The following is a 22,904-nucleotide window of genomic DNA, read 5'->3' on the forward strand; positions in this document are numbered from 1 at the left end:
TTTCAATTCCGCGTTTCGGGCTTGTCTTGTTCTTGAAACTGATATCAGCCATTGACCTCCCATAGTTACTTCACAGCAAGTTGACAGTGAAATAGCAATAGTCGTCTAGCAAGAACTATGGTCAATCACATCCAGCTGTTTAGTACACAATGCTTTCCCGAACTGTTACGTAGGGAAAGGGATTGTGTTTGCACTGGCAAGATCGCTTGGTGTCATAAATGAAAAATGCAGGTATAAATTTGAGGTTGCAGTGCATCAACCTCTTTTGCTATGAACCACTGCAAATCGACTTGTCAGGTCAAAGGAATACTACTATTTGTTTCCTCTGTTTTATTAAATTTGAAATCTTTGTGCCACTGATTGGCCAGCTACGCTTCGCCGTACTCCGAGTCTAGAAGCTTTGGATTGTTGAAAGTGCTGCTGATACAGAAGTAACTGGTGATGCAGATGATCTCTACAATGAGACTTATGATGAAGCTGTCACTGCTTTTGATAAGGACAACAAGCTTGCTGTATTAACGAAGTTGTTCCTGTTATTTGAAGATATTGTTTCTCTCTCTCTCTCTCTCTCTCTCTCTCTCTCTCTCTCTCTCTCTCTCTCTCTCTCTCTCTCTCTCTCTACTGCAGAGAAGTTCTGTGAAAATAAAACTTGATTTTCGTCGAATCCAGTAAGCATGTTTCCATTTATTTCTCTTTCTTTCTTTCTTTCTCTCACAAATATGCTGGATCGCTGTTACTCAAAGATATTTCACACGTTCGTTGTGAGATGGCTCTTTGAAAGTTGTTTGTTGTAGGGTTTAATGCCATTTTTCAGCACAAGATAGGCTATGCATGGCAGGCAATATAAATGGTGGAGGAAGAACCCGGGAGAAGAAAAATGAACGGAAAGAACTCCCGACCCATGATAACATACTGGCAAGCTTTCTCTGATAACCACATGGGCCAAATCCGAAACTCAAACACACGCAGACAGGTGAGATGGCCGCGATCCGTAATGGTGGGCTATTTAGACCACCCGGGGTACCCACCCCTTGAAAGAGCAGTGTAAGAAATAATAACATTATCGATTGGCACGTGCTAATCAGAGACATCCAGACTAATTTTGTCATAAGCTTGAGATTATTGGTTATTTTTAATTGAATTATCAGGGGTTAGCGCGAACGCAGACCCCCACACTAATAAATAACGACCCCGAGTCACCCACATTTGGGGTGATCGCAGGTTTCAGCCCAACCGAAGTGCAATGGAAAGGCCTCATCCTGGGGAAACCGCCTAGCTGATCACGGTACTCCCTGGTCCAGGTAAGTATGATTTCTTGACGTTTACTGACGTTTATCAACTGACATTTGTGTCTGGAGTAGGAAGTGTGCCTCTAAGTAATGAAAATAAATTAAAACGATTCAGGGCCATGGTACTGCTGATGTCTTAGTATTCCGAATAACTTTATAGCTTATGTTTCAACATTACAAAAGTAACTGAAATGTCTTCAAATAGTCCTTTATTTGCAATTTCAGTTTCTTTTACGGTGGATATATGCTATATAGGTTTGCTCGGACGGCAGGGGATAGTTTCGTATATTGGCCCCTGGCAAATTTCTTAACTTGAGGCAACGGTGCGTATTTTTCAGCTATTATGGTTTTTTAATTAAATATATGGATACATTTTTCAATTCCGCGTTTCGGGCTTGTCTTGTTCTTGAAACTGATATCAGCCATTGACCTCCCATAGTTACTTCACAGCAAGTTGACAGTGAAATAGCAATAGTCGTCTAGCAAGAACTATGGTCAATCACATCCAGCTGTTTAGTACACAATGCTTTCCCGAACTGTTGCGTAGGGAAAGGGATTGTGTTTGCACTGGCAAGATCGCTTGGTGTCATAAATGAAAAATGCAGGTATAAATTTGAGGTTGCAGTGCATCAACCTCTTTTGCTATGAACCACTGCAAATCGACTTGTCAGGTCAAAGGAATACTACTATTTGTTTCCTCTGTTTTATTAAATTTGAAATCTTTGTGCCACTGATTGGCCAGCTACGCTTCGCCGTACTCCGAGTCTAGAAGCTTTGGATTGTTGAAAGTGCTGCTGATACAGAAGTAACTGGTGATGCAGATGATCTCTACAATGAGACTTATGATGAAGCTGTCACTGCTTTTGATAAGGACAACAAGCTTGCTGTATTAACGAAGTTGTTCCTGTTATTTGAAGATATTGCTTCTCTCTCTCTCTCTCTCTCTCTCTCTCTCTCTCTCTCTCTCTCTCTCTCTCTCTCTCTCTCTCTCTACTGCAGAGAAGTTCTGTGAAAATAAAACTTGATTTTCGTCGAATCCAGTAAGCATGTTTCCATTTATTTCTCTTTCTTTCTTTCTTTCTCTCACAAATATGCTGGATCGCTGTTACTCAAAGATATTTCACACGTTCGTTGTGAGATGGCTCTTTGAAAGTTGTTTGTTGTAGGGTTTAATGCCATTTTTCAGCACAAGATAGGCTATGCATGGCAGGCAATATAAATGGTGGAGGAAGAACCCGGGAGAAGAAAAATGAACGGAAAGAACTCCCGACCCATGATAACATACTGGCAAGCTTTCTCTGATAACCACATGGGCCAAATCCGAAACTCAAACACACGCAGACAGGTGAGATGGCCGCGATCCGTAATGGTGGGCTATTTAGACCACCCGGGGTACCCACCCCTTGAAAGAGCAGTGTAAGAAATAATAACATTATCGATTGGCACGTGCTAATCAGAGACATCCAGACTAATTTTGTCATAAGCTTGAGATTATTGGTTATTTTTAATTGAATTATCAGGGGTTAGCGCGAACGCAGACCCCCACACTAATAAATAACGACCCCGAGTCACCCACATTTGGGGTGATCGCAGGTTTCAGCCCAACCGAAGTGCAATGGAAAGGCCTCATCCTGGGGAAACCGCCTAGCTGATCACGGTACTCCCTGGTCCAGGTAAGTATGATTTCTTGACGTTTACTGACGTTTATCAACTGACATTTGTGTCTGGAGTAGGAAGTGTGCCTCTAAGTAATGAAAATAAATTAAAACGATTCAGGGCCATGGTACTGCTGATGTCTTAGTATTCCGAATAACTTTATAGCTTATGTTTCAACATTACAAAAGTAACTGAAATGTCTTCAAATAGTCCTTTATTTGCAATTTCAGTTTCTTTTACGGTGGATATATGCTATATAGGTTTGCTCGGACGGCAGGGGACAGTTTCGTATATTGGCCCCTGGCAAATTTCTTAACTTGAGGCAACGGTGCGTATTTTTCAGCTATTATGGTTTTTTAATTAAATATATGGATACATTTTTCAATTCCGCGTTTCGGGCTTGTCTTGTTCTTGAAACTGATATCAGCCATTGACCTCCCATAGTTACTTCACAGCAAGTTGACAGTGAAATAGCAATAGTCGTCTAGCAAGAACTATGGTCAATCACATCCAGCTGTTTAGTACACAATGCTTTCCCGAACTGTTACGTAGGGAAAGGGATTGTGTTTGCACTGGCAAGATCGCTTGGTGTCATAAATGAAAAATGCAGGTATAAATTTGAGGTTGCAGTGCATCAACCTCTTTTGCTATGAACCACTGCAAATCGACTTGTCAGGTCAAAGGAATACTACTATTTGTTTCCTCTGTTTTATTAAATTTGAAATCTTTGTGCCACTGATTGGCCAGCTACGCTTCGCCGTACTCCGAGTCTAGAAGCTTTGGATTGTTGAAAGTGCTGCTGATACAGAAGTAACTGGTGATGCAGATGATCTCTACAATGAGACTTATGATGAAGCTGTCACTGCTTTTGATAAGGACAACAAGCTTGCTGTATTAACGAAGTTGTTCCTGTTATTTGAAGATATTGTTTCTCTCTCTCTCTCTCTCTCTCTCTCTCTCTCTCTCTCTCTCTCTCTCTCTCTCTCTCTCTCTCTCTCTACTGCAGAGAAGTTCTGTGAAAATAAAACTTGATTTTCGTCGAATCCAGTAAGCATGTTTCCATTTATTTCTCTTTCTTTCTTTCTTTCTCTCACAAATATGCTGGATCGCTGTTACTCAAAGATATTTCACACGTTCGTTGTGAGATGGCTCTTTGAAAGTTGTTTGTTGTAGGGTTTAATGCCATTTTTCAGCACAAGATAGGCTATGCATGGCAGGCAATATAAATGGTGGAGGAAGAACCCGGGAGAAGAAAAATGAACGGAAAGAACTCCCGACCCATGATAACATACTGGCAAGCTTTCTCTGATAACCACATGGGCCAAATCCGAAACTCAAACACACGCAGACAGGTGAGATGGCCGCGATCCGTAATGGTGGGCTATTTAGACCACCCGGGGTACCCACCCCTTGAAAGAGCAGTGTAAGAAATAATAACATTATCGATTGGCACGTGCTAATCAGAGACATCCAGACTAATTTTGTCATAAGCTTGAGATTATTGGTTATTTTTAATTGAATTATCAGGGGTTAGCGCGAACGCAGACCCCCACACTAATAAATAACGACCCCGAGTCACCCACATTTGGGGTGATCGCAGGTTTCAGCCCAACCGAAGTGCAATGGAAAGGCCTCATCCTGGGGAAACCGCCTAGCTGATCACGGTACTCCCTGGTCCAGGTAAGTATGATTTCTTGACGTTTACTGACGTTTATCAACTGACATTTGTGTCTGGAGTAGGAAGTGTGCCTCTAAGTAATGAAAATAAATTAAAACGATTCAGGGCCATGGTACTGCTGATGTCTTAGTATTCCGAATAACTTTATAGCTTATGTTTCAACATTACAAAAGTAACTGAAATGTCTTCAAATAGTCCTTTATTTGCAATTTCAGTTTCTTTTACGGTGGATATATGCTATATAGGTTTGCTCGGACGGCAGGGGATAGTTTCGTATATTGGCCCCTGGCAAATTTCTTAACTTGAGGCAACGGTGCGTATTTTTCAGCTATTATGGTTTTTTAATTAAATATATGGATACATTTTTCAATTCCGCGTTTCGGGCTTGTCTTGTTCTTGAAACTGATATCAGCCATTGACCTCCCATAGTTACTTCACAGCAAGTTGACAGTGAAATAGCAATAGTCGTCTAGCAAGAACTATGGTCAATCACATCCAGCTGTTTAGTACACAATGCTTTCCCGAACTGTTGCGTAGGGAAAGGGATTGTGTTTGCACTGGCAAGATCGCTTGGTGTCATAAATGAAAAATGCAGGTATAAATTTGAGGTTGCAGTGCATCAACCTCTTTTGCTATGAACCACTGCAAATCGACTTGTCAGGTCAAAGGAATACTACTATTTGTTTCCTCTGTTTTATTAAATTTGAAATCTTTGTGCCACTGATTGGCCAGCTACGCTTCGCCGTACTCCGAGTCTAGAAGCTTTGGATTGTTGAAAGTGCTGCTGATACAGAAGTAACTGGTGATGCAGATGATCTCTACAATGAGACTTATGATGAAGCTGTCACTGCTTTTGATAAGGACAACAAGCTTGCTGTATTAACGAAGTTGTTCCTGTTATTTGAAGATATTGCTTCTCTCTCTCTCTCTCTCTCTCTCTCTCTCTCTCTCTCTCTCTCTCTCTCTCTCTCTCTCTCTCTCTCTACTGCAGAGAAGTTCTGTGAAAATAAAACTTGATTTTCGTCGAATCCAGTAAGCATGTTTCCATTTATTTCTCTTTCTTTCTTTCTTTCTCTCACAAATATGCTGGATCGCTGTTACTCAAAGATATTTCACACGTTCGTTGTGAGATGGCTCTTTGAAAGTTGTTTGTTGTAGGGTTTAATGCCATTTTTCAGCACAAGATAGGCTATGCATGGCAGGCAATATAAATGGTGGAGGAAGAACCCGGGAGAAGAAAAATGAACGGAAAGAACTCCCGACCCATGATAACATACTGGCAAGCTTTCTCTGATAACCACATGGGCCAAATCCGAAACTCAAACACACGCAGACAGGTGAGATGGCCGCGATCCGTAATGGTGGGCTATTTAGACCACCCGGGGTACCCACCCCTTGAAAGAGCAGTGTAAGAAATAATAACATTATCGATTGGCACGTGCTAATCAGAGACATCCAGACTAATTTTGTCATAAGCTTGAGATTATTGGTTATTTTTAATTGAATTATCAGGGGTTAGCGCGAACGCAGACCCCCACACTAATAAATAACGACCCCGAGTCACCCACATTTGGGGTGATCGCAGGTTTCAGCCCAACCGAAGTGCAATGGAAAGGCCTCATCCTGGGGAAACCGCCTAGCTGATCACGGTACTCCCTGGTCCAGGTAAGTATGATTTCTTGACGTTTACTGACGTTTATCAACTGACATTTGTGTCTGGAGTAGGAAGTGTGCCTCTAAGTAATGAAAATAAATTAAAACGATTCAGGGCCATGGTACTGCTGATGTCTTAGTATTCCGAATAACTTTATAGCTTATGTTTGAACATTACAAAAGTAACTGAAATGTCTTCAAATAGTCCTTTATTTGCAATTTCAGTTTCTTTTACGGTGGATATATGCTATATAGGTTTGCTCGGACGGCAGGGGACAGTTTCGTATATTGGCCCCTGGCAAATTTCTTAACTTGAGGCAACGGTGCGTATTTTTCAGCTATTATGGTTTTTTAATTAAATATATGGATACATTTTTCAATTCCGCGTTTCGGGCTTGTCTTGTTCTTGAAACTGATATCAGCCATTGACCTCCCATAGTTACTTCACAGCAAGTTGACAGTGAAATAGCAATAGTCGTCTAGCAAGAACTATGGTCAATCACATCCAGCTGTTTAGTACACAATGCTTTCCCGAACTGTTACGTAGGGAAAGGGATTGTGTTTGCACTGGCAAGATCGCTTGGTGTCATAAATGAAAAATGCAGGTATAAATTTGAGGTTGCAGTGCATCAACCTCTTTTGCTATGAACCACTGCAAATCGACTTGTCAGGTCAAAGGAATACTACTATTTGTTTCCTCTGTTTTATTAAATTTGAAATCTTTGTGCCACTGATTGGCCAGCTACGCTTCGCCGTACTCCGAGTCTAGAAGCTTTGGATTGTTGAAAGTGCTGCTGATACAGAAGTAACTGGTGATGCAGATGATCTCTACAATGAGACTTATGATGAAGCTGTCACTGCTTTTGATAAGGACAACAAGCTTGCTGTATTAACGAAGTTGTTCCTGTTATTTGAAGATATTGTTTCTCTCTCTCTCTCTCTCTCTCTCTCTCTCTCTCTCTCTCTCTCTCTCTCTCTCTCTCTCTCTCTCTCTCTACTGCAGAGAAGTTCTGTGAAAATAAAACTTGATTTTCGTCGAATCCAGTAAGCATGTTTCCATTTATTTCTCTTTCTTTCTTTCTTTCTCTCACAAATATGCTGGATCGCTGTTACTCAAAGATATTTCACACGTTCGTTGTGAGATGGCTCTTTGAAAGTTGTTTGTTGTAGGGTTTAATGCCATTTTTCAGCACAAGATAGGCTATGCATGGCAGGCAATATAAATGGTGGAGGAAGAACCCGGGAGAAGAAAAATGAACGGAAAGAACTCCCGACCCATGATAACATACTGGCAAGCTTTCTCTGATAACCACATGGGCCAAATCCGAAACTCAAACACACGCAGACAGGTGAGATGGCCGCGATCCGTAATGGTGGGCTATTTAGACCACCCGGGGTACCCACCCCTTGAAAGAGCAGTGTAAGAAATAATAACATTATCGATTGGCACGTGCTAATCAGAGACATCCAGACTAATTTTGTCATAAGCTTGAGATTATTGGTTATTTTTAATTGAATTATCAGGGGTTAGCGCGAACGCAGACCCCCACACTAATAAATAACGACCCCGAGTCACCCACATTTGGGGTGATCGCAGGTTTCAGCCCAACCGAAGTGCAATGGAAAGGCCTCATCCTGGGGAAACCGCCTAGCTGATCACGGTACTCCCTGGTCCAGGTAAGTATGATTTCTTGACGTTTACTGACGTTTATCAACTGACATTTGTGTCTGGAGTAGGAAGTGTGCCTCTAAGTAATGAAAATAAATTAAAACGATTCAGGGCCATGGTACTGCTGATGTCTTAGTATTCCGAATAACTTTATAGCTTATGTTTCAACATTACAAAAGTAACTGAAATGTCTTCAAATAGTCCTTTATTTGCAATTTCAGTTTCTTTTACGGTGGATATATGCTATATAGGTTTGCTCGGACGGCAGGGGATAGTTTCGTATATTGGCCCCTGGCAAATTTCTTAACTTGAGGCAACGGTGCGTATTTTTCAGCTATTATGGTTTTTTTAATTAAATATATGGATACATTTTTCAATTCCGCGTTTCGGGCTTGTCTTGTTCTTGAAACTGATATCAGCCATTGACCTCCCATAGTTACTTCACAGCAAGTTGACAGTGAAATAGCAATAGTCGTCTAGCAAGAACTATGGTCAATCACATCCAGCTGTTTAGTACACAATGCTTTCCCGAACTGTTGCGTAGGGAAAGGGATTGTGTTTGCACTGGCAAGATCGCTTGGTGTCATAAATGAAAAATGCAGGTATAAATTTGAGGTTGCAGTGCATCAACCTCTTTTGCTATGAACCACTGCAAATCGACTTGTCAGGTCAAAGGAATACTACTATTTGTTTCCTCTGTTTTATTAAATTTGAAATCTTTGTGCCACTGATTGGCCAGCTACGCTTCGCCGTACTCCGAGTCTAGAAGCTTTGGATTGTTGAAAGTGCTGCTGATACAGAAGTAACTGGTGATGCAGATGATCTCTACAATGAGACTTATGATGAAGCTGTCACTGCTTTTGATAAGGACAACAAGCTTGCTGTATTAACGAAGTTGTTCCTGTTATTTGAAGATATTGTTTCTCTCTCTCTCTCTCTCTCTCTCTCTCTCTCTCTCTCTCTCTCTCTCTCTCTCTCTCTCTCTCTCTACTGCAGAGAAGTTCTGTGAAAATAAAACTTGATTTTCGTCGAATCCAGTAAGCATGTTTCCATTTATTTCTCTTTCTTTCTTTCTTTCTCTCACAAATATGCTGGATCGCTGTTACTCAAAGATATTTCACACGTTCGTTGTGAGATGGCTCTTTGAAAGTTGTTTGTTGTAGGGTTTAATGCCATTTTTCAGCACAAGATAGGCTATGCATGGCAGGCAATATAAATGGTGGAGGAAGAACCCGGGAGAAGAAAAATGAACGGAAAGAACTCCCGACCCATGATAACATACTGGCAAGCTTTCTCTGATAACCACATGGGCCAAATCCGAAACTCAAACACACGCAGACAGGTGAGATGGCCGCGATCCGTAATGGTGGGCTATTTAGACCACCCGGGGTACCCACCCCTTGAAAGAGCAGTGTAAGAAATAATAACATTATCGATTGGCACGTGCTAATCAGAGACATCCAGACTAATTTTGTCATAAGCTTGAGATTATTGGTTATTTTTAATTGAATTATCAGGGGTTAGCGCGAACGCAGACCCCCACACTAATAAATAACGACCCCGAGTCACCCACATTTGGGGTGATCGCAGGTTTCAGCCCAACCGAAGTGCAATGGAAAGGCCTCATCCTGGGGAAACCGCCTAGCTGATCACGGTACTCCCTGGTCCAGGTAAGTATGATTTCTTGACGTTTACTGACGTTTATCAACTGACATTTGTGTCTGGAGTAGGAAGTGTGCCTCTAAGTAATGAAAATAAATTAAAACGATTCAGGGCCATGGTACTGCTGATGTCTTAGTATTCCGAATAACTTTATAGCTTATGTTTGAACATTACAAAAGTAACTGAAATGTCTTCAAATAGTCCTTTATTTGCAATTTCAGTTTCTTTTACGGTGGATATATGCTATATAGGTTTGCTCGGACGGCAGGGGACAGTTTCGTATATTGGCCCCTGGCAAATTTCTTAACTTGAGGCAACGGTGCGTATTTTTCAGCTATTATGGTTTTTTAATTAAATATATGGATACATTTTTCAATTCCGCGTTTCGGGCTTGTCTTGTTCTTGAAACTGATATCAGCCATTGACCTCCCATAGTTACTTCACAGCAAGTTGACAGTGAAATAGCAATAGTCGTCTAGCAAGAACTATGGTCAATCACATCCAGCTGTTTAGTACACAATGCTTTCCCGAACTGTTGCGTAGGGAAAGGGATTGTGTTTGCACTGGCAAGATCGCTTGGTGTCATAAATGAAAAATGCAGGTATAAATTTGAGGTTGCAGTGCATCAACCTCTTTTGCTATGAACCACTGCAAATCGACTTGTCAGGTCAAAGGAATACTACTATTTGTTTCCTCTGTTTTATTAAATTTGAAATCTTTGTGCCACTGATTGGCCAGCTACGCTTCGCCGTACTCCGAGTCTAGAAGCTTTGGATTGTTGAAAGTGCTGCTGATACAGAAGTAACTGGTGATGCAGATGATCTCTACAATGAGACTTATGATGAAGCTGTCACTGCTTTTGATAAGGACAACAAGCTTGCTGTATTAACGAAGTTGTTCCTGTTATTTGAAGATATTGTTTCTCTCTCTCTCTCTCTCTCTCTCTCTCTCTCTCTCTCTCTCTCTCTCTCTCTCTCTCTCTACTGCAGAGAAGTTCTGTGAAAATAAAACTTGATTTTCGTCGAATCCAGTAAGCATGTTTCCATTTATTTCTCTTTCTTTCTTTCTTTCTCTCACAAATATGCTGGATCGCTGTTACTCAAAGATATTTCACACGTTCGTTGTGAGATGGCTCTTTGAAAGTTGTTTGTTGTAGGGTTTAATGCCATTTTTCAGCACAAGATAGGCTATGCATGGCAGGCAATATAAATGGTGGAGGAAGAACCCGGGAGAAGAAAAATGAACGGAAAGAACTCCCGACCCATGATAACATACTGGCAAGCTTTCTCTGATAACCACATGGGCCAAATCCGAAACTCAAACACACGCAGACAGGTGAGATGGCCGCGATCCGTAATGGTGGGCTATTTAGACCACCCGGGGTACCCACCCCTTGAAAGAGCAGTGTAAGAAATAATAACATTATCGATTGGCACGTGCTAATCAGAGACATCCAGACTAATTTTGTCATAAGCTTGAGATTATTGGTTATTTTTAATTGAATTATCAGGGGTTAGCGCGAACGCAGACCCCCACACTAATAAATAACGACCCCGAGTCACCCACATTTGGGGTGATCGCAGGTTTCAGCCCAACCGAAGTGCAATGGAAAGGCCTCATCCTGGGGAAACCGCCTAGCTGATCACGGTACTCCCTGGTCCAGGTAAGTATGATTTCTTGACGTTTACTGACGTTTATCAACTGACATTTGTGTCTGGAGTAGGAAGTGTGCCTCTAAGTAATGAAAATAAATTAAAACGATTCAGGGCCATGGTACTGCTGATGTCTTAGTATTCCGAATAACTTTATAGCTTATGTTTCAACATTACAAAAGTAACTGAAATGTCTTCAAATAGTCCTTTATTTGCAATTTCAGTTTCTTTTACGGTGGATATATGCTATATAGGTTTGCTCGGACGGCAGGGGACAGTTTCGTATATTGGCCCCTGGCAAATTTCTTAACTTGAGGCAACGGTGTGTATTTTTCAGCTATTATGGTTTTTTAATTAAATATATGGATACATTTTTCAATTCCGCGTTTCGGGCTTGTCTTGTTCTTGAAACTGATATCAGCCATTGACCTCCCATAGTTACTTCACAGCAAGTTGACAGTGAAATAGCAATAGTCGTCTAGCAAGAACTATGGTCAATCACATCCAGCTGTTTAGTACACAATGCTTTCCCGAACTGTTACGTAGGGAAAGGGATTGTGTTTGCACTGGCAAGATCGCTTGGTGTCATAAATGAAAAATGCAGGTATAAATTTGAGGTTGCAGTGCATCAACCTCTTTTGCTATGAACCACTGCAAATCGACTTGTCAGGTCAAAGGAATACTACTATTTGTTTCCTCTGTTTTATTAAATTTGAAATCTTTGTGCCACTGATTGGCCAGCTACGCTTCGCCGTACTCCGAGTCTAGAAGCTTTGGATTGTTGAAAGTGCTGCTGATACAGAAGTAACTGGTGATGCAGATGATCTCTACAATGAGACTTATGATGAAGCTGTCACTGCTTTTGATAAGGACAACAAGCTTGCTGTATTAACGAAGTTGTTCCTGTTATTTGAAGATATTGTTTCTCTCTCTCTCTCTCTCTCTCTCTCTCTCTCTCTCTCTCTCTCTACTGCAGAGAAGTTCTGTGAAAATAAAACTTGATTTTCGTCGAATCCAGTAAGCATGTTTCCATTTATTTCTCTTTCTTTCTTTCTTTCTCTCACAAATATGCTGGATCGCTGTTACTCAAAGATATTTCACACGTTCGTTGTGAGATGGCTCTTTGAAAGTTGTTTGTTGTAGGGTTTAATGCCATTTTTCAGCACAAGATAGGCTATGCATGGCAGGCAATATAAATGGTGGAGGAAGAACCCGGGAGAAGAAAAATGAACGGAAAGAACTCCCGACCCATGATAACATACTGGCAAGCTTTCTCTGATAACCACATGGGCCAAATCCGAAACTCAAACACACGCAGACAGGTGAGATGGCCGCGATCCGTAATGGTGGGCTATTTAGACCACCCGGGGTACCCACCCCTTGAAAGAGCAGTGTAAGAAATAATAACATTATCGATTGGCACGTGCTAATCAGAGACATCCAGACTAATTTTGTCATAAGCTTGAGATTATTGGTTATTTTTAATTGAATTATCAGGGGTTAGCGCGAACGCAGACCCCCACACTAATAAATAACGACCCCGAGTCACCCACATTTGGGGTGATCGCAGGTTTCAGCCCAACCGAAGTGCAATGGAAAGGCCTCATCCTGGGGAAACCTTTTTTTTATTTTTCATAAAATTTTTATTCAGTATTTACATGTTAAAATATATAAGCGAATCCTATACTACAATCTTCACCCATACATGTTCTTCCCACTCATCCGTTCAAGCCTAAACACACAGACACATACATACACGTTGACGTGCACACTTACCATGCATGCATTTAAAATCGCTTATATGTACAAGAACGTACAAAATTGTTGAACGCATATCTCCTAGGTGAAGAAAAAAAAATGAAATAAATAAATACAATTATACATAATACATTTGTATGCCACACATATACATATATATATATATCGTTTGTCAGTCATATAATAATTTCATACAGAGATGGAAATATTGAAATTATAAATTAGTTTGTAATATAACCGACATTATATTATTGTAAATGCAAGATGTATTCAAAGTGATTTAAGCACTATACCTCTTGTAAACCTGTTTGACAAGTGAATTGCTGTAAAAGCTCGTGGGATGAAATGCAGAATGTTAGCACGTGCGGCTGGAAGTATTACTAAACTAAACGTGCATACCGGTAGACGTGGATTAAAACATGGTTACAGCAGGGCTGTGTAGTGAGAGCTGCGAAGAAATCCTCAAAGTATATATAATTGGATTTATCTAATATGAAAGGTATGTTGTATTATTCTAGACTTATGTCAATTACTAATTCAAAATTGAATAGAGAACAGAATAATCCAGCTAAGCACCATTTGTCTATAAAATGAACCAAGTTAAGCCTGGAATAGTCAGTTCTGATTCTACATTTTAATCTTGAGAGAAAGAAGGATAACAAGGTGTTGCTGGTTACCACTTCTTTATAATAATATGCTCGTATACGTTTAATCCATATGGCATATTTATATTCAGCGCATAATAAAAGGCACAAGTCCTCGAATTCAGGTTCCGGGAACGAGGCCCCATTCGGGATAAGACCGAATTTAAGGAATGTATAAAAGGTATTGAAGGAGTTTCTTGAAAGTGTTTTCAACCATTTGATAATTAGCTGTTGTAAGGGGAGTATTAACTTGCATTCGAAGAATAAATGATCAGTCGTTTCAATGTCACCGCAAAAAGTGCATAACTTAGATTTGGAAATCTTCTTTAAGAACATGTTGTAGTTAACGGGTAAAATATCATGTATTATTTTAAAACACACATCTCTAGTGATGGGGTCTAAAAATTTATTATGCAAATTTTTCCAAATGTTGCCGAAATTTAAATCGTATAATTTGGTTATTTTGGGTTCAAGAACATAGATTTGTAACTGTCGTTGATAAAAATATTTTGTGGGGACATGACCAAACTCGAGATCAGGATTATTTTCAAGAAATGTTTTGAAAATGGTCATACATTTTTGATAAAATTCAGGTACATATAGCGTATGAGTAAATTTGTTAAAGCCTAAATTAGGGTTGAAAGACCTTAATTGTAAACCGATCCAATACCTTGCAAAATCTTTCCATTTGGCTGAATACTCATCGTCGAGTAATTTTTGTATATGTTGTATACGTATTGCTTGGATTTTACATTTCAAATGGGTGATGTTTAAACCCCCGTCGTATAGGGGGTTGATACATACGGCTCTAGCAAGCGGTTCAAATTTAGAATTCCACAAAAATGTGAAGATATTCCTATTTATTAAAATTTCATAGTGTTTAGGTAGATTAGCCACGGTTGCAGTATACCAAATTTTGCTGCAAGCTAAAAGGTTAATAACATGGGATTTAGAAATGAGAGGTAAATTTCTACGTTTCCATAGTAATAGTGTATTCATAAGCTTAGTAACATTTTTATTCCAGTGATCATCGTGACTTACATCATTGCCAAAATGAAACCCTACAATTTTTGGTTTGTCGATCCAAGAAATGCCAAAGGGGTGATCACTGCGGTTACGCCATTTACCCATGAACATGCCGTTGGATTTGCTGTAATTTACCTTAGCACCAGAAGCGCGATCGTACATGCGAGACCAAAATAAATACCGTTCGATCGATTTGTCCGTGCAACAGAAACCTGTACTATCATCCGCGTAGAGAGAGATCTTACAGGCCTCTGCTGCACCAGGCACCTTAATACCTATAATTTCTGGGTCGTTTCGAATTTTGATTGCAAAAGGCTCGTACACTATTACATATAGAAGGGGGGAAAGACTGCAACCTTGACGAACTCCTCTTGATATTAAAAAGGGGTCCGAAATATAATTGTTGACTATAACTGATGAACTAACATCAGTGTAGAAAATTGAAATCCATTTAATAAAATCAGGATGAAACCCGAATGATTCCAATGTTTTTAACATAAATTGATAATTAACCCTATCAAATGCCTTTTCTTGATCTAAGGATATAAATGCACATGATAATTCTTTTTGTTCTATGTAGTCACAGATATTTCGTATAAGGTGACCATTGTCAAATATAGATCGACCTTTAACTCCACATGTTTGATCCATGTGTATTATTTTGGACATGACATTTCCAAGTCGATTAGTAATAACTTTAGATAGAATTTTGTAGTCTAAATTTAATAGGGAGATAGGTCTCCAATTTTTCATATTATTTGAATTTTGAGGGTCCTTACATAGTAACGTAATGTAAGATAGTTTTTGTGAATCAGACAGAGTGTTTGATTCAAAGATCAAATTATATAAACGGACTAATGTGTCGCCTAAACATTCAAAGAACGTGACGTAAAACTCTTTTGTGAGACCGTCTGGTCCAGGTGATTTATTTGGCTCCATCGTATTTAAAGATTTCCAAATTTCTGCTTTAGTAATTGATCCAATGAGGAATTGGTTATCCTCAGCGTTTAACTGAGGTAACCCAGTTAAGAATTCTTCAGATAAATCTTCATCAATTGATTCAGGGGTAAAAAGATTTGAATAAAACGTTTTAAAACAGTTTAAAATATCAACACTTGAGTTATAGGTCACGTTATTATACTCAATTTCAGTGATAGTTTTCTGGGAACCCTTCTTATTTTCTAATTGAAAAAAGAATTGGTTCGGTCTTTCGTTATTATCTAAAATTTTTGCTTTGCTCCTAATGACTGATCCTACATATTTTTCGTTTTGCAATTCCTTAATAGACATTCGGAGTTCTTGTAGTTGAAAGAGAAGTTCTTCATTATTGGATAAATCATATTTCTGTCTTAGATATTGGTAGTCTTTCTTCAATGATTTAATTGCCGAGTTCTTAATTTTCAAAAGTTGTTTGGAATATCGAATGATTTCTTCTTTAAGTTTGAGTTTTAGCTCATCCCAATATTCTAGTGTAATGTTATGATGTCTTAGTTCTCTCTGAATTAGGTCCGTAATGAGAGTTTTTAATGTGGTATGTTTTAAATGCGAGTTATTGCATTTCCAGTAACCGGTACCATATGATATTGATGAGTTGCATGCTATACTTAAAATTACTGCATCGTGGTCAGATTGAGTGAAGTTAACGATTGTCGAATTAATGATGAAATTTGCTATGTTTTTAGAAACATACAGTCGATCAAGTCTGCTCGCTAACAGTGGTAATGATTGGTCTAGTGTATTTCGATACCATGTGTACATTTTTGATGAGGGGTTCAGTTTGCGAAATGTGTCAATTAGTTTAAAGTTAGATATAAGAGATTTTAATGCTTGCACGGACTTGTCGCTGTAATTAGTTAGATTTCCTACCCGGTCAAGGTTAGAGTTGAGGACACAATTGAAGTCTCCTGCTAGAATGAGATTGTGTTGTCCCGTTAAATATGTGAATAATGAAGTAAAAAATTCACTTTTCTCCGAATCAGGGATGGGGGCATATATATTTATGGCCCGATATGTTATATCATTATATTGAAAGTCAGCGCAAATTATTCTACCGTCAAAATCAGTTTCATATTTTAGAAAAGTTATGTTAGGATTAAAATTAATAATAGCAACTCCAGATGAACGACTCGAGCCAAAACTCCATATGGCACAACAACATTGCAATTTCTCTTGAATTTTTGAAGTAAGGGTTCTTTTTTCTACATGGGTTTCTTGTAGAAATACAAGGTCAATATGATGTGAAGATACCAAGTTTCTAATCTCGTATAGTTTTCGATCCGTGTTGGTTCGAAGGCCATTGCTGTTTAATGTAAGGACGTTAATTGTACTCATGTTATTTTTTATTGTGTTGGCATGTCCAGAATAAGTTAAAAATCGTTCATGCACGTGAGATAGGGCTGCTCTGTATACTCTAGGTGTACGGAGCGAGTCAGTCTGAGCTCGAGATGAGTAGAGTTCATTGTATATGGTGATACTATTCGTAACCAGAATTGACTTACTGAACAATAACATAATAGGGGTGGGTATATAATTAAGTAATAAAGTGTTATGGACGAAATATATGAACTATGAGATGAAGAAAGATGATAATTTGAATGTGACAAAGTATAATGGAGAATGAGAACAAACCTGATATTTTGGAAATAAGAACTTATAACCAGGAAACATCCTGAAATATTTAGTCCGTTAAACTTATTCCTTGTCCATTGTACTGTCCGTATATGTGCCCGGTCCATTTGATAGCCTCCATTGTCCGTGGGCGTTCCAGTTTCTTTCTCACATACCTCAGCAGGGCGTATTCCAACATTAAGAAGTTTGCACGTCCATATGTGAATCTTCTTCATTGTGGTTTTTTTTGGACCTCTTGGACGTGACCACTTGCCACGTGTATGTGTCCAAGTCAAATAGTTCTCTCTTATCCGATGATTTAGGTCCCTCCTCTGTATTTTCTGGGGCTACAGCTTTCTCATCATTTTGGGTTGATACTCCCTCCTCCGCCACTTCTGAAGCATTCGAAGAGGCGGAGGCGGTGGGGTGATCAACTGTACTCCTCTCTGTAGATATCGGCGCTGCTGATGTTGATGGTTTAGGTTGTGTTGTTTCGCGTGATGCAGGTGGCTGGGGGACAACATGTCTTTCACTGTTTACTATAGATGCATAACTTGCACCTTTCTCGGGACAGTCTTTACGTAAATGACCTGATTGACGGCATCTAAGACAAATTGGGGGGCGCCCTTTCATGGTGATCAGCATCCCACACATTCCAAGTGACACAATGTGTGGTATGTTCCGGCTGTCAAATTCTGTGGTGCGAAGTTTGACTATCCTAGTGCCATTTTCGATCATCTTGTCCTTGGATATAATGGTTTTGTCCCTAGTTATCTCGAGAATCTGTCCATATTCCTTCAGGACCTCTTTGATGATATTATCATTGACAAAAAGGGGCAGCCAGTGTACTCTAAGATCTATTATGAGATTTGCGATGTATTTAATACCGTCTCCGGTAACTCCTTTTGCTTTCTCTTGCGAACGGAGAACAGCATGCCATGGGGTGTTTTCACCTTCTCTATAAAACCCTTCAAGGTCAGTAATCTCTACACCAGCAAGTTCCAGTTTCCTGAGCGCATCTTCTCGAGACATACGACCCTCAATTCGTACTGTACGAAGATAGACATCACTGTTGACATAGTTTGAGACGTTCACTTCACAACGGCGATACATTTTAAATGAACGTGGAATGTTAACTCAAAATGATTTTGAGAACTACTCTGTTTTGGCTGAGGTTACGCGTGAGCTGATCACGGTACTCCCTGGTCCAGGTAAGTATGATTTCTTGACGTTTACTGACGTTTATCAACTGACATTTGTGTCTGGAGTAGGAAGTGTGCCTCTAAGTAATGAAAATAAATTAAAACGATTCAGGGCCATGGTACTGCTGATGTCTTAGTATTCCGAATAACTTTATAGCTTATGTTTCAACATTACAAAAGTAACTGAAATGTCTTCAAATAGTCCTTTATTTGCAATTTCAGTTTCTTTTACGGTGGATATATGCTATATAGGTTTGCTCGGACGGCAGGGGATAGTTTCGTATATTGGCCCCTGGCAAATTTCTTAACTTGAGGCAACGGTGCGTATTTTTCAGCTATTATGGTTTTTTAATTAAATATATGGATACATTTTTCAATTCCGCGTTTCGGGCTTGTCTTGTTCTTGAAACTGATATCAGCCATTGACCTCCCATAGTTACTTCACAGCAAGTCGACAGTGAAATAGCAATAGTCGTCTAGCAAGAACTATGGTCAATCACATCCAGCTGTTTAGTATACAATGCTTTCCCGAACTGTTACGTAGGGAAAGGGATTGTGTTTGCACTGGCAAGATCGCTTGGTGTCATAAATGAAAAATGCAGGTATAAATTTGAGGTTGCAGTGCATCAACCTCTTTTGCTATGAACCACTGCAAATCGACTTGTCAGGTCAAAGGAATACTACTATTTGTTTCCTCTGTTTTATTAAATTTGAAATCTTTGTGCCACTGATTGGCCAGCTACGCTTCGCCGTACTCCGAGTCTAGAAGTTTTGGATTGTTGAAAGTGCTGCTGATACAGAAGTAACTGATGATGCAGATGATCTCTACAATGAGACTTATGATGAAGCTGTCACTGCTTTTGATAAGGACAACAAGCTTGCTGTATTAACGAAGTTGTTCCTGTTATTTGAAGATATTGTTTCTCTCTCTCTCTCTCTCTCTCTCTCTACTGCAGAGAAGTTCTGTGAAAATAAAACTTGATTTTCGTCGAATCCAGTAAGCATGTTTCCATTTATTTCTCTTTCTTCCTTTCTTTCTCTCACAAATATGCTGGATCGCTGTTACTCAAAGATATTTCACACGTTCGTTGTGAGATGGCTCTTTGAAAGTTGTTTGTTGTAGGGTTTAATGCCATTTTTCAGCACAAGATAGGCTATGCATGGCAGGCAATATAAATGGTGGAGGAAGAACCCGGGAGAAGAAAAATGAACGGAAAGAACTCCCGACCCATGAAAACATACTGGCAAGCTTTCTCTGATAACCACATGGGCCAAATCCGAAACTCAAACACACGCAGACAGGTGAGATGGCCGCGATCCGTAATGGTGGGCTATTTAGACCACCCGGGGTACCCACCCCTTGAAAGAGCAGTGTAAGAAATAATAACATTATCGATTGGCACGTGCTAATCAGAGACATCCAGACTAATTTTGTCATAAGCTTGAGATTATTGGTTATTTTTAATTGAATTATCAGGGGTTAGCGCGAACGCAGACCCCCACACTAATAAATAACGACCCCGAGTCACCCACATTTGGGGTGATCGCAGGTTTCAGCCCAACCGAAGTGCAATGGAAAGGCCTCATCCTGGGGAAACCGCCTAGCTGATCACGGTACTCCCTGGTCCAGGTAAGTATGATTTCTTGACGTTTACTGACGTTTATCAACTGACATTTGTGTCTGGAGTAGGAAGTGTGCCTCTAAGTAATGAAAATAAATTAAAACGATTCAGGGCCATGGTACTGCTGATGTCTTAGTATTCAGAATAACTTTATAGCTTATGTTTCAACATTACAAAAGTAACTGAAATGTCTTCAAATAGTCCTTTATTTGCAATTTCAGTTTCTTTTACGGTGGATATATGCTATATAGGTTTGCTCGGACGGCAGGGGATAGTTTCGTATATTGGCCCCTGGCAAATTTCTTAACTTGAGGCAACGGTGCGTATTTTTCAGCTATTATGGTTTTTTAATTAAATATATGGATACATTTTTCAATTCCGCGTTTCGGGCTTGTCTTGTTCTTGAAACTGATATCAGCCATTGACCTCCCATAGTTACTTCACAGCAAGTCGACAGTGAAATAGCAATAGTCGTCTAGCAAGAACTATGGTCAATCACATCCAGCTGTTTAGTATACAATGCTTTCCCGAACTGTTACGTAGGGAAAGGGATTGTGTTTGCACTGGCAAGATCGCTTGGTGTCATAAATGAAAAATGCAGGTATAAATTTGAGGTTGCAGTGCATCAACCTCTTTTGCTATGAACCACTGCAAATCGACTTGTCAGGTCAAAGGAATACTACTATTTGTTTCCTCTGTTTTATTAAATTTGAAATCTTTGTGCCACTGATTGGCCAGCTACGCTTCGCCGTACTCCGAGTCTAGAAGCTTTGGATTGTTGAAAGTGCTGCTGATACAGAAGTAACTGATGATGCAGATGATCTCTACAATGAGACTTATGATGAAGCTGTCACTGCTTTTGATAAGGACAACAAGCTTGCTGTATTAACGAAGTTGTTCCTGTTATTTGAAGATATTGTTTCTCTCTCTCTCTCTCTCTCTCTCTCTCTCTACTGCAGAGAAGTTCTGTGAAAATAAAACTTGATTTTCGTCGAATCCAGTAAGCATGTTTCCATTTATTTCTCTTTCTTCCTTTCTTTCTCTCACAAATATGCTGGATCGCTGTTACTCAAAGATATTTCACACGTTCGCTGTGAGATGGCTCTTTGAAAGTTGTTTGTTGTAGGGTTTAATGCCATTTTTCAGCACAAGATAGGCTATGCATGGCAGGCAATATAAATGGTGGAGGAAGAACCCGGGAGAAGAAAAATGAACGGAAAGAACTCCCGACCCATGATAACATACTGGCAAGCTTTCTCTGATAACCACATGGGCCAAATCCGAAACTCAAACACACGCAGACAGGTGAGATGGCCGCGATCCGTAATGGTGGGCTATTTAGACCACCCGGGGTACCCACCCCTTGAAAGAGCAGTGTAAGAAATAATAACATTATCGATTGGCACGTGCTAATCAGAGACATCCAGACTAATTTTGTCATAAGCTTGAGATTATTGGTTATTTTTAATTGAATTATCAGGGGTTAGCGCGAACGCAGATCCCCACACTAATAAATAACGACCCCGAGTCACCCACATTTGGGGTGATCGCAGGTTTCAGCCCAACCGAAGTGCAATGGAAAGGCCTCATCCTGGGGAAACCGCCTAGCTGATCACGGTACTCCCTGGTCCAGGTAAGTATGATTTCTTGACGTTTACTGACGTTTATCAACTGACATTTGTGTCTGGAGTAGGAAGTGTGCCTCTAAGTAATGAAAATAAATTAAAACGATTCAGGGCCATGGTACTGCTGATGTCTTAGTATTCAGAATAACTTTATAGCTTATGTTTCAACATTACAAAAGTAACTGAAATGTCTTCAAATAGTCCTTTATTTGCAATTTCAGTTTCTTTTACGGTGGATATATGCTATATAGGTTTGCTCGGACGGCAGGGGATAGTTTCGTATATTGGCCCCTGGCAAATTTCTTAACTTGAGGCAACGGTGCGTATTTTTCAGCTATTATGGTTTTTTAATTAAATATATGGATACATTTTTCAATTCCGCGTTTCGGGCTTGTCTTGTTCTTGAAACTGATATCAGCCATTGACCTCCCATAGTTACTTCACAGCAAGTCGACAGTGAAATAGCAATAGTCGTCTAGCAAGAACTATGGTCAATCACATCCAGCTGTTTAGTACACAATGCTTTCCCGAACTGTTACGTAGGGAAAGGGATTGTGTTTGCACTGGCAAGATCGCTTGGTGTCATAAATGAAAAATGCAGGTATAAATTTGAGGTTGCAGTGCATCAACCTCTTTTGCTATGAACCACTGCAAATCGACTTGTCAGGTCAAAGGAATACTACTATTTGTTTCCTCTGTTTTATTAAATTTGAAATCTTTGTGCCACTGATTGGCCAGCTACGCTTCGCCGTACTCCGAGTCTAGAAGCTTTGGATTGTTGAAAGTGCTGCTGATACAGAAGTAACTGATGATGCAGATGATCTCTACAATGAGACTTATGATGAAGCTGTCACTGCTTTTGATAAGGACAACAAGCTTGCTGTATTAACGAAGTTGTTCCTGTTATTTGAAGATATTGTTTCTCTCTCTCTCTCTCTCTCTCTCTCTCTCTCTACTGCAGAGAAGTTCTGTGAAAATAAAACTTGATTTTCGTCGAATCCAGTAAGCATGTTTCCATTTATTTCTCTTTCTTCCTTTCTTTCTCTCACAAATATGCTGGATCGCTGTTACTCAAAGATATTTCACACGTTCGTTGTGAGATGGCTCTTTGAAAGTTGTTTGTTGTAGGGTTTAATGCCATTTTTCAGCACAAGATAGGCT

General features: G+C 39.8%; 10 non-coding genes across 10 annotated transcripts; all 10 read right to left on the reverse strand.

Annotated features, from left to right (window-relative positions):
* Window positions 1-1,145: 1,145 nt before the first annotated feature.
* Window positions 1,146-1,309, reverse strand: LOC149778162 (U1 spliceosomal RNA). Its single transcript, XR_016415849.1, has one exon. It is a non-coding gene; the product is annotated as a U1 spliceosomal RNA (small nuclear RNA).
* A 1,497-nt stretch (window positions 1,310-2,806) lies between these two features.
* Window positions 2,807-2,970, reverse strand: LOC149778163 (U1 spliceosomal RNA). The gene has a single exon (XR_016415850.1). It is a non-coding gene; the product is annotated as a U1 spliceosomal RNA (small nuclear RNA).
* A 1,499-nt stretch (window positions 2,971-4,469) lies between these two features.
* LOC149778164 (U1 spliceosomal RNA) lies at window positions 4,470-4,633 on the reverse strand. The gene has a single exon (XR_016415851.1). It is a non-coding gene; the product is annotated as a U1 spliceosomal RNA (small nuclear RNA).
* A 1,499-nt stretch (window positions 4,634-6,132) lies between these two features.
* On the reverse strand, window positions 6,133-6,296 carry LOC149778165 (U1 spliceosomal RNA). Its single transcript, XR_016415852.1, has one exon. It is a non-coding gene; the product is annotated as a U1 spliceosomal RNA (small nuclear RNA).
* Window positions 6,297-7,797: 1,501 nt separating this feature from the next.
* Window positions 7,798-7,961, reverse strand: LOC149778166 (U1 spliceosomal RNA). Its single transcript, XR_016415853.1, has one exon. It is a non-coding gene; the product is annotated as a U1 spliceosomal RNA (small nuclear RNA).
* A 1,498-nt stretch (window positions 7,962-9,459) lies between these two features.
* LOC149778167 (U1 spliceosomal RNA) lies at window positions 9,460-9,623 on the reverse strand. Its single transcript, XR_016415854.1, has one exon. It is a non-coding gene; the product is annotated as a U1 spliceosomal RNA (small nuclear RNA).
* Window positions 9,624-11,114: 1,491 nt separating this feature from the next.
* Window positions 11,115-11,278, reverse strand: LOC149778168 (U1 spliceosomal RNA). The gene has a single exon (XR_016415856.1). It is a non-coding gene; the product is annotated as a U1 spliceosomal RNA (small nuclear RNA).
* A 1,475-nt stretch (window positions 11,279-12,753) lies between these two features.
* LOC149778169 (U1 spliceosomal RNA) lies at window positions 12,754-12,913 on the reverse strand. The gene has a single exon (XR_016415981.1). It is a non-coding gene; the product is annotated as a U1 spliceosomal RNA (small nuclear RNA).
* Window positions 12,914-19,970: 7,057 nt separating this feature from the next.
* On the reverse strand, window positions 19,971-20,134 carry LOC149778170 (U1 spliceosomal RNA). The gene has a single exon (XR_016415857.1). It is a non-coding gene; the product is annotated as a U1 spliceosomal RNA (small nuclear RNA).
* A 1,461-nt stretch (window positions 20,135-21,595) lies between these two features.
* Window positions 21,596-21,759, reverse strand: LOC149778171 (U1 spliceosomal RNA). Its single transcript, XR_016415913.1, has one exon. It is a non-coding gene; the product is annotated as a U1 spliceosomal RNA (small nuclear RNA).
* Between the last annotated feature and the right edge of the window lie 1,145 nt (window positions 21,760-22,904).

This window comes from Sinohyriopsis cumingii, chromosome 17, assembly GCF_028554795.1.
Source record: "Sinohyriopsis cumingii isolate HCF-2022 chromosome 17, ASM2855479v2, whole genome shotgun sequence".
Lineage (NCBI taxonomy): Eukaryota > Metazoa > Mollusca > Bivalvia > Unionida > Unionidae > Sinohyriopsis > Sinohyriopsis cumingii.